Raw genomic sequence first — 11,343 nt, forward strand, 5'->3', positions numbered from 1 at the left:
TTGTGCTGTAGACTTAATCCATTCTGCCTGTTCTAACACTGAGAGGACAGCTGACATTAGTACATGTTTAATAGCAGTGTTATTAATTGTATAGGTCCAAACAAAACAATCCTTCTAAACAGTGATGTGAGCCAGCCTGACTAACTATTAGCCATAAACCACCATATTCTCTGCACTTCAGGCACGTGTTAAGTAAGCCTTTGTGTAACTGATGTGATTATTTTACAGAAAATATTTATTTATTTTATTACTTTTTTACCCCAATTGGTAGTTACAGTCTTGTACCATTGATGCAGCTCTCATATGGACTCAGGAGAGGCAAAGGTCAAAAGCCATGTGTGCTCTGAAACACAACCCCACCAAGTTGCACTGCTTCTTGACACACTGCTAGCTTAACCCGGAAGCTAGCCACACCAATGTGTCGGAGGAAACACACCAGCTGGCGACCGAGGTCAGCATACATGCGTCCAGCCCACCGCAAGGAGTCGCTAGAGTATGATGGGACAAGGACATGCCGGCTGGCCAAACCCTCCCCTAACCCGGACGACGCTGGGCCAATTGTGCGCCGACTCATGGGTCTCCCGGTTGCGGCCGGCTGCGACACAGCCTGGGATCAAACCCGGGTCTGTAGTGACACCTCTATCACTGCGATGCAGTGCCTTAAACCGCTGCGCCACTTGGGAGGCCCCCTATTTTACTGATTTTATGTGTTGCATATCATCACATGGTCAATATCCCCGGGGAATCGCGGACATAATGTAATCTGGTTGATTGTTGGGGGCACTATTACTGAACCTAGGGGTCATTTTGTCTCCATTAATTAATGAAGATATGAGTAGAAATGGCCAATGGTCCACTGATGAGATCCGGCTGGAGCTGTGTTGTAGCCTGTGAGGGCATGGTTCAGTGACCTGGAAACAGACAAAAGCCGGAGACACAAGCCCAAGTGCCTGAGGGCATCCACCCCTCCATTCCCTGTGCATCATTGGACATTAAATGCACCCCTCCTCTCTCTCCCTCCACATACACATAACAGCTGTGGCAAGGCATTTGGCAGAACAAGCTTCTTCTGAATCCATTTAACAATGATGTCAGTGCTGACCCCTGTGCTCAGGTGGACTGACCTCTCAATAATGCAGATACTTGAATAAAGAAAATGGAATCACTCTGCATCCCACCCAAACAAGTTACAACAACAGATCAGAAAGAGTTTAATGAACAAGTAAAATGGTAATGGATGAGGTGGTGAGACCAATGATGTGAATAAACACTGGATGACTGACAGGGGGCGCTGGATTGAAGCCAATGCAGAGCCATTTTGGTACTCCCCCATTGTAAATAAGATGTTGGAAGATATGGAAATGCAAGTATATTAATCTATATATTAATATATTAATCTATTTTACAGACACCTTAATCCATACTTATAAATTATATTATGTGAACTGAACATTAAAATATATTTTTTTTAAACAACCTGTTCCTTAATAAAGTATATTTTTAAATTTTATATTACTGTCGCCACTTCAACAAATGTATTACTAAAATACACTGAATTTTGTCCTTGAAACATTTTATTGAAATACTGTAGAATTCCATTCCTTCCGCTCCTTCTGGGGAGTACCAATGTGGCTTCAAAGCCTCTCATTTGCCAACATCATCAGCAAACCAGGGTTTATATATACATCATTGGGTGAGACTAGCTTATTACATAATGGCCAGTCTAGACTGCCTCGGCTTAACTGCTTACACACAGATTCAATGCATTAGGCATTACATGGTGACTGAGCCAGAGGCTACATCTGTATTACACTCTCCATTCCCATCTGAAAACCTGCCTGCATAACTCCTGTTTAACAACAACTCTCATTTCTGCCACTTCCCCTCTCAGAAATCATGCTTAGCCGTGTTCCATTTCTGCAGCAAAGATTACAGCTGATAGAAAATATAGGGCCGCTGCTGTTGGTGAAAATAAGCAGGCCTGGGCATAGAGGGCAGGACGAGGGAGGGGAGGGAACTTGGCTCCGGGTCCATGGATGTGTACAGGCATTGGTTCGCTCCGCCACAGAGGGTCTAATGGGAGCGTGACGCAGTAGGAACAGGTGATCAGTAGACCGAGCAGCAGTAGCTATAGAGAGGTGCATCGCTAGCCTCCCGCTGGGAAAGGAACTGAATTTACCCCCGTTTCTACCCATCCTCACTTATCTGACAAATTGAAAAGGGTGGCCACATATTTCAGATCTGTTAGACCAAAGAATTCCAATGTAATAACTTGTGGGACTTTAATGGGAGAAATACAACAGATCCAATACCAAAGGAGATGCTGTACTAAGCTTCAAAAAGAGAGGCAGTACTGTTTTGCACTAGTGCTTTTGTATCACCCGCTGACGTTCACAGAAATGATGCTTTTAATCCACTGTTCCCAGGCTTGTTTGTATTATAAATAGGTGTAGATAGCACATCACAACATGGGGTGTTCTCTCCTGCTTATCTGAGTTTGCACAGAAAGCTGGCTGCCAGGACGGGCCTGCCTGATGAAGGAGGTCACTGAGGTCCTGGTTAATAGAGGGGAGAGCATTGGGGCTGAATCTAGACACCCAAAGCTCAGTCTGAGTAGTGATCTAACTACTCAGACTGAGTATGAAAATGTTATGAATAGCATTTTCATAGTAAAAGCAAAATCTGTTTTTTTTTCTCCTCAAAAAGTAGCATGTTATAAAACAAGTAGGCACAATCCTCTAAAAACAAACATAAGAGGCACCACACAGGGAAAAATACTACAGTTTACTATAGAATCCTAGAGCACAATAGAATTCTATAGTAAACTGTAGTATACTTTAGAATACGGTACTACACACTGTAATATCCCTCGATCATGTGTGTACTTACTATACAATTAGGTAGTATACTGTAGAAGACTACAGTAAATACTGCAGAATTATCAAAAAAAAACACTGTAGTATTTAAATACTACAGTAATGTCTGCAAAAACACTACAGTCCGCAAAAACACTACACTTTTTTAAACTATAGTAAATACTACGGTATTTAATTTGCATATACCCTGCCCACTCCCCTCCCCCATATCACAATTTGTACCACCCATAAGTAAGAAACCTACCAGCAAAGTATAGACTATATTTTGTTCTCCACAGGTTATAGAAAAGAGCAGAAGCCCTAAACTATCCTACCTACCAACAGGTCACGGAACATCTGCTCCTTTAGTATTTTCCCTGTAAGTTTCCTGAATGAGAAAGCCTCCACGTCTATGTCAAACAAAATAATACAACAAAAATGCTATAGTAATTACTACAATGACGTCGTACTAAAGTATAGTGCAATCTGCAAGAACACTATAGTAATTACTATAGTATATACTATAGTTTTCTTTTAATACAGTATTTATACTATAGTTAACTGTAAATAATACAGTAAAGTCAGCAAAAACACTACAATGAATGCTATAGTATTTATAGTATAGTTTATTATAGTATTTGTTCATATGGGACCTTCCTCCCCAGAGCATAGGCTAGGCCTAACCGCTTTGAATAATATTTTTTTTTCAACTCCTTGAAATGAACATTATAGTCTGCCCTGGCTTTGTGTTGGCCCCTCCAGCAAGAACTTTAATAAAAGTTAAACGGCTGCACCTGCAACTTTCAAGCACGCTATACCACCTAGCAAAACAATCCACAAACACCCCTGCCCACCCTTTCTCTAAAAGAATGCATGGGAACACACCAATCAGTATGTTAAGTTATTCATCTCCAAATTTTACATAACAATCCATGGCCTAATTTGGCATGCAGGCCAGGACTCACATTTAATTTTCACAGCTAATCTCTGCTAGAGAAAGGGGGGAGAGAGAGAGAGAGAGCTGAAGGGGCTGGTCAGAGATATCAAAGCATGCACTAATCTAATCGCCCCCTCTCTCTCCATAATTCACAGAGCTTGTGTTATTTATTTATTTTTGTATTTTTTATGTGATGCATTATGTTACAGGTTGAGAGTATTACGAAGACATGCATGTCTGCACGATTTCGTTCATTGTGCTGCGTTCACATGGGATAAGCACTTAAGGCAAAGGAAGGAAAAAAACGGTCTGGTGTTTTACATTTTGGTGGGAACATAGAATAACTCTCTCTCCTTCTCTAGCCTAAGTCTCTCTGTGTTTGTCTAACTTCTGCAGATCTTGAGTTGTAACAGATCAGCAATTCATAACCAGTTAGCCTAGCTACTGATGTAAGAATCTTAATTTGAGCCAGTTTGCTACATCAGAAAAAGAATCCTGCAGCAACAGGAAGTGTGAATTATTATGTGGATTATAATTAATGGACATTTTTGTAGGGGTTGATACTTTTTTCATAAGGGAAAATCAAGTCTGAAATTTCAAAGTAGACATTTCAGAAGCCTTTTTAAACCTCAAATACACTATAAGTTTCGAATTTCCTGCATTGCATGAAAGTTCTCCTGCAACAGGGTGATCAAATTAAGATCCTACACCTGTATATCCCTCAGATCTCTCTCCAGACTGTTTATATACGTTCCAACCTATCATAGATGAAATGATAAAATCCTGTTATTTTCTCTCCCTCAGCAGAAAACACAGCAGAGTCTAGTCAGAGTGGGGGCTTAAAATAGACTTACAATCATGTTATGTAAGAAAACACTGCCTGTGCTGAATAATATAGAAAATCCAATGATTGATTATAAATGTGCCACACACATCAATTTGGGTGCTGGGGAAGAGCATGTTACCGGGGTGAATGTTCACACCCACATCACACATACAGCATCTCCCACAATCCTTCCCAGAATACATGTCATTGAAGTGATATTCAGTAACATGCAACTTGGCAAAATACTCTTTTGAAAATGGATGAGACGACAGAAAAGCTGCATGTTATTGAAGTACTTGCTCAATGACAGAGCTCTGTTAAGAGAAAGTGAAGAGCAGCCTACAAGGGCAGATTATCCCCCAATAGGTGACATATAAAAGGGTCTATATTTCCCCCACCCAGAGGATATCGTAGCCACACAAGTATAGGCTATATTATCTCTATTCCTCCACTTTGCAACAAGACATGAGAATTTTAATATCTGTCAGTAAATTATAATTTTTTTAAATCCATAATTTTGTCAAGTGTCTAATTTTGCACCTTGCTCTAAACTTTATGTAGGCTAAACTATTCCACTGTGTAAAAACCGCTCAACTCAGCCTGGTCTCATAGACTAGAGGTAACATAATAAAAGTAAATCCGGGACACTCAAATTAGGAAAGGAAAGGGGGATACCTAGTCAGTTGCACAACTGAATGCATTCAACTGAATTGTGTCTTTCGCATTTAACCCAACCTCTCTGAATCAAATTAGTATGATATGGTATGTTTGGTATGGCTACATGACACAGGTTACTGAAGACAAAAACAAAAGTAGAATGGTTGGTCGGGCGTATGACGCAAACGTCTAGTGTTTGAATCTCATCCTGGACAACTTTTGCATATTTGCTAATTAGCAACTTTGCAAATACTTACTACTTTTTAGCTACCTTGCAACGAATTAGCATGTTAGCTAACCCTTCCCTTAACCCTAACCTTTACCCTTTAACCTAACTCCTGGGGCCTCTGGAGTGGCGCAGTGGTCTAAGGCACTAGAGAACCTGGTTAGAGTCCAGGCTCTGTCGCATCCGGCCGCGACCGGGAGACCCATGGGGCAGCACACAATTGACCCAGCGTCGTCCAGGTTAGGGGAGGGTTTGGCAGGCTTCTGGCTGGCTCCTTAACCCGGAATGCTCCTGTCCCATCGCGCACTAGCAACTCCTGCGGCGGGCCGGGCGCAATGCACGCTGACACGGTTGCCAGGTGTATGGTGCTTCCTCTGACACATTGGTGCGGCTGGCTTCCGGGTTAAGCAGGCGTTGTGTCAAGAAGCAGTGCGGCTTGGCTGGGTTGTGTTTCAGAGGACACATGGCTCTCGACCTTCACCTCTCCTGAGTCCGTACGGGAGTTGCAGTGATGGAACAGGACTGTAACTACCAATTGGATACCACGAAATTGGGAAGAAAAAGGGGTAAAATAATAATAGAAAAAATAAAAACCTAACTCCTAACCTTAACACCTAGCTAACCTTAACACCTAGCTAACGTTAGCCACCTAGCTAACGTTAGCCACCTAGCTAACGTTAGCCACAACAAATTGTAATTTGTAACATATCATAAGCTTAGCAAATACTAATTGCAATTCGTAACATATCATTCAAATTGTAATTTGTAACATATCATATAAAATGGATGATGGACATCCAGAAATTAATGCATACCATATGAAACGTAACATATCACACTTTCCCGGATGTACAGTTATGTCTGCCCCTTAGTCCTGGTTGCTCAACTAAGCTATACTTTCTCAAGTAGGCTACAATGTTATGTAACACTTTGTAACACAGCTTTACTACAATGTTCTGCATTATTGTGAATGTAAAATGACATGGAAGCACACACAAGTAGGTAATAAAAATGTATACATCTGGCACGTGGATTTTTGTCGTTGAAATGTGAAAGATAAAACAGAATAACATCTCTTGAGCATGCACCGTATAGGCTATCGTTTTTTTCTGTCTGCAGAAGCTAACGTTATACCAGCAAGTGATTGTGACAGACAGAGGCGGGTTGGCAAGACAAGATAAACTACACTCTAAAAATGAGTGTCATGCGCAGACCAGCTGGCTGGTGTGTTTACGGACATATTCAATCAATCCTTATCCCAGTCTGCTGTTCCCACATGCTTCAAGAGGGCCACTACTGTTCTTGTTCCCAAGAAAGCTAAGGTAACTGAGCTAAACGACTACCGCCCCGTAGCACTCACTTCCGTCATCATGAAGTCCTTTGAGAGACTAGTCAAGGACCATATCACCTCCAAACTACCTGACACCCTAGATGTACTCCAATTTGCTTACCGCCCCAATAGGTCCACAGATGACGCAATCGCAACCACACTGCACACTGCCCTAATCCATCTGGACAAGAGGAATACCTATGTAAGAATGCTGTTCATCGACTACAGCTCAGCATTCAACACCATAGTACCCTTCAAACTCGTCATCAAGCTCGAGACCCTGGGTCTCGACCCCGCCCTGTGCAACTGGGTCCTGGACTTCCTGACGGGCCGCCCCCAGGTGGTGAGGGTAGGTAACAACATCTCCACCCCGTTGATCCTCAACACTGGGGCCCCACAAGGGTGCATTCTCAGCCCTCTCCTGTACTCCCTGTTCACCCATGACTGCGTGGCCATGCACGCCTCCAACTCAATCATCAAGTTTGCAGACAACACTACAGTGGTGGGCTTGATTACCAACAACGACGAGACGGACAACAGGGAGGAGGTGAGGTCCCTCAGAGTTTTGTGTCAGGAAAATAACCTCACACTCAATGTCAACAAAACAAAGGAGATGATCGTGGACTTCAGGAAACAGCAGAGGGAGCAGACCCCTATCCACATCGATGGGACAGTAGTGCAGAAGGTGGAAAGTTCCTCGGCGTACACATCACGGACAAACTGAAATGGTCCACCCACACAGACAGCGTGGTGAAGAAGGCGCAGCAGCGCCTCTTCAACCTCAGGAGGCTGAAGAAATTTGTCTTGTCACCAAAAACACTCACAAACTTTTACAGATGCACAATCGAGAGCATCCTGTCGGGCCGTATCACCGCCTGGTTCGGCAACTGCTCCGCCCACAACCGTAAGGCTCTCCAGAGGGTAGTGAGGTCTGCACAACGCATCACCGGGGGCAAACTACCTGCCCTCCAGGACACCTACACCACCCGATGTCACAGGAAGGCCAAAAAGATCATCAAGGACAACAACCACCCGAGCCACTGCCTGTTCACCCCACTATCATCCAGAAGGCGAGGTCAGTACAGGTGCATCAAAGCTGGGACCGAGAGACTGAAAAACAGCTTCTATCTCAAGGCCATCAGACTGTTAAACAGCCATCACTAACATTGAGTGGCTGCTGCCACCATACCGACTCATCTCTAGCCACTTTAATAATTAACAATTGGATGTCATAAATGTATCACTAGCCAATTTAAACAATGCCACTTTATATAATGTTTACATACCCTACATTACTCATCTCATATGCATATACTGTACTCTATACCATCTACTGCATCTTGCCTATGCCGTTCGGCCATCGCTCATCCATATATTTTTATGTACATATTCTTATTCATTCCTTTACACTTGTGTGTATAAAGTAGTTGTTGTGAAATTGTTAGGTTAGATTACTTGTTAGAAATTACTGCATGGTCGGAACTAGAAGCACAAGCATTTCGCTACACTCACATTAACATCTGCTAACCATGTGTATGTGACAAATAACATTTGATTTGATTTGATTAGGGGTTCAACAAGGGTTATTCTAAGATCCTTAAAGTTCTTAGAAGAACCTTAAGGTTCTGGCACCAAAAATTTCCCACAAAAGGTTCGTCCAAGAACTCCATAGGAGGCGGGTTTCATTGAGGAACCTCCTTAGTTGATGGGGGTTCTTGCAGGAACTTAACTGCCCAACTGAAACGTTGGGATTTGAATTTGAAAGGACAGCAGGTGCAGGCACTTAACTGAAAAATGTAAAGATTTCCTTCATTTACGACAAGGTTTTAACTGCTCACTTTTGTGTCTGTGTCTGCAGGTATACAGACGAGGAGGCATACAAAGGTATGTCAATTGGTATTGGTATGTTTTGCAGATCACATGTACCATCCTCCTCCCTTACCTCTTCAATGAATATCCCGTAGACCTCTACATTATGGACAAGGTATGTGTATGAAAACCATTATCAAAATAGTTTTTTTCATTCACATTTACCACAAAAACCAAGGTATGAATACTGTTGTGTGCATGTTTTGTTAATAATCTGTATAGCAATTTTTTGGGGGGATTCACAGGAAACCTGTTCAATCACCATGCACTCTAAAATAATTCTGGCTATGGATACGGAGAACATCAACACATTATCATCAACACGCCATTGGACTTGGGGCTTTGCATGGAGTTTACCTCATTTTGGGATTTTTTTATTCTGCTTTGCCAATAAAATCATAATAAACACTAACAACTCAAATATTGTGTTATTGTTGTTATTGTTATGCGTATTATTATTATTAATCATAATAGAGGAGGGCGGTAGATCAAAAATTAACCCCAAAAGGTTATTCAAAAGGTTATTTGAGGATCCATTAAAAGGGGTTCTTTGAAATAACTTATAGGGGTTCCCCCACAGTTTCAATTTGAAGAACCCCTAAAGAATACTCGTGGAACCTTTTATTGTTAGAGTGTATGTATTTCCATGCATCTTGATTATTATGTGTTCATAACAGCAAGTAGCATATTGAATTGATTTTAGCTATAGCTATCTAAGTTTAAATAAATCAACATGGCTTGCAAGAAATCTAAAAGGTCCGGAATGTATCCGTGAATCACTCTTGTCCTGTTCAACTGGTAAACACCGTTGGAGATGATCCGTATCAAGTCTAGCACATCGTGCATGAACATTGACTACTTGGTAGTAGCAAGCAATGTAGCCACAATATACAGTGTGTGGCTATGGCTAGGTGCGTGCATTTCAATTAAAAAAGTGAGCCAGTTAGAAAACAGAGTCTTAATCCAATGTGCTGTGGATACGGTGCAGAGCATCCTCTCTTGCAAGGCATACCTCCCTATGCGGTGAACGTCACTCTCAATTTATCACAGGACTAGCGTGCACTTACACGCAATTGCAGACTGTTTTTGTCCATGTTTAAATCGTGCGCTAAATATGTATTTTGATGTAAATACTTCCAGTTTATAATTTGGGCTATTTATCAAGTTTGTAGGTAGCCGACTTACCTTTTCAGTCCTGATGCTGTCTTGTGCCTTGTCCGGACTACTATTCTGCCTGCAGCACAAATGAGGGCGTCACTTTGTATGGTAATGAGGAAACCTTCAAAATAAAAGCTCACATTTCAAACCTGCAACGTTAATAACATACAAAAATATATTAATTTGTAATCAAAGGCCATTTTATAGTGGTCATAAGCAAATGCATAAATGACCAGAGAACGTCTGCGCTCTTGTAAGAAGGAATTTATGTTAAAAAAAAGGGCCAAATGTAAGACCACTATTGAAAAATACAATGTTCAGACTGTTTTTATTTTATTAGCCCTGTATACGTATCAATGCACATCAATATACGCTATACATATCAATATACACATTAATATTCAAATGTTCACAATATTGGGCTGTAGAGAAAAATATATAACTTGTGCCGATGTGAAAGTGGGGTTGGGAGTACTCAGTAGGGTCTGTAGAATATATATATGGTGTTATTTTATGGGGGACTTAATAATATGTAGTGTTGCTAGGCTTTTAATCAACATGTTCCATTGCCGTCAATGCAATACACTCTATATTAATTACATATAGGCTTATAGAGAAAAAACTATTTTTCATGCCATAAGAGGTGGGGTTGGGAGTACTCTTACACCTTGCTTGTTCGCTAGCCAACGATGGTTAACACGGTCGCATCAAACAGTCCACCCAGAATAACAGAAATGTTGATACATCCATAACAAAGAGCAATGATGCGCGATTTTGCATCATTGGCATAGAACATTTGCTCTCGTGTCACTGTTAGCAAGGTTTATACAAATCTCTGTTGTAGAAAACAAAATGTGAGCCAAAAGCAAGGGGAGATAATGTCTAGATGCTTTTTTACAGTGGAGATCAATTTTATAAATTGACCGGCTGGACTTGATGGGACGGTGGATTGCACAGCGAGATGGAACCGTAAGTATGCATTTCAACATCATAGCTTTAGCCGGTGGTAATTTGTGAAATAGACATTGGCTGGAACGCGGTCTAAACCAATCAGCATCCAGGACTAGATCCACCCATTGTATAAATGGTGTAATTTCAATGGGGACTGGATAATACGGAGGCTCACTGAGCTTTTACTCCACCCATTCCATTGGCCACAATGCAAATCAGGAATTACAGATTGATTTATAGAGAAAAAACATTTACTTGTGCCAATGTAACCGATGTGAAATGGCTAGCTAGTTAGCGGTGGTGCGCGCTAATAGCCTTTCAAGCGGTGACGTCACTCGCTTTGAGACCTTGAAGTAGTGGTTCCCCTTGCTCTGCAAGGGCCGCGGCTTATGTGCAGCGATGGGTAACGATGCTTCGTAGGTGACTGTTGTTGATGTGTGCAGAAGGTCCCTGGTTCACGCCCGGGTCGGGGTGAGGAACGGTCTAAAGTTAAACTGTTACATTGATGCTGTTGACCCGGATCACTGGTTGCTG

General features: G+C 41.8%; 1 protein-coding gene across 1 annotated transcript in view; it reads right to left on the bottom strand.

The window, feature by feature from the left end:
- The window catches only part of LOC139570790 (ubiquitin carboxyl-terminal hydrolase 54-like), a 125,231-nt gene extending 115,298 nt beyond the window's left edge, over positions 1-9,933 (bottom strand). Inside the window, exon 1 of the mRNA XM_071392975.1 lies at positions 9,886-9,933. The gene's annotated coding sequence lies outside the window, so the exon portion shown is untranslated. The remainder of the gene's footprint in view (positions 1-9,885) is intronic.
- Positions 9,934-11,343: the final 1,410 nt, after the last annotated feature.

Source organism: Salvelinus alpinus, chromosome 3 (genome assembly GCF_045679555.1).
Source record: "Salvelinus alpinus chromosome 3, SLU_Salpinus.1, whole genome shotgun sequence".
Taxonomy (NCBI): domain Eukaryota; kingdom Metazoa; phylum Chordata; class Actinopteri; order Salmoniformes; family Salmonidae; genus Salvelinus; species Salvelinus alpinus.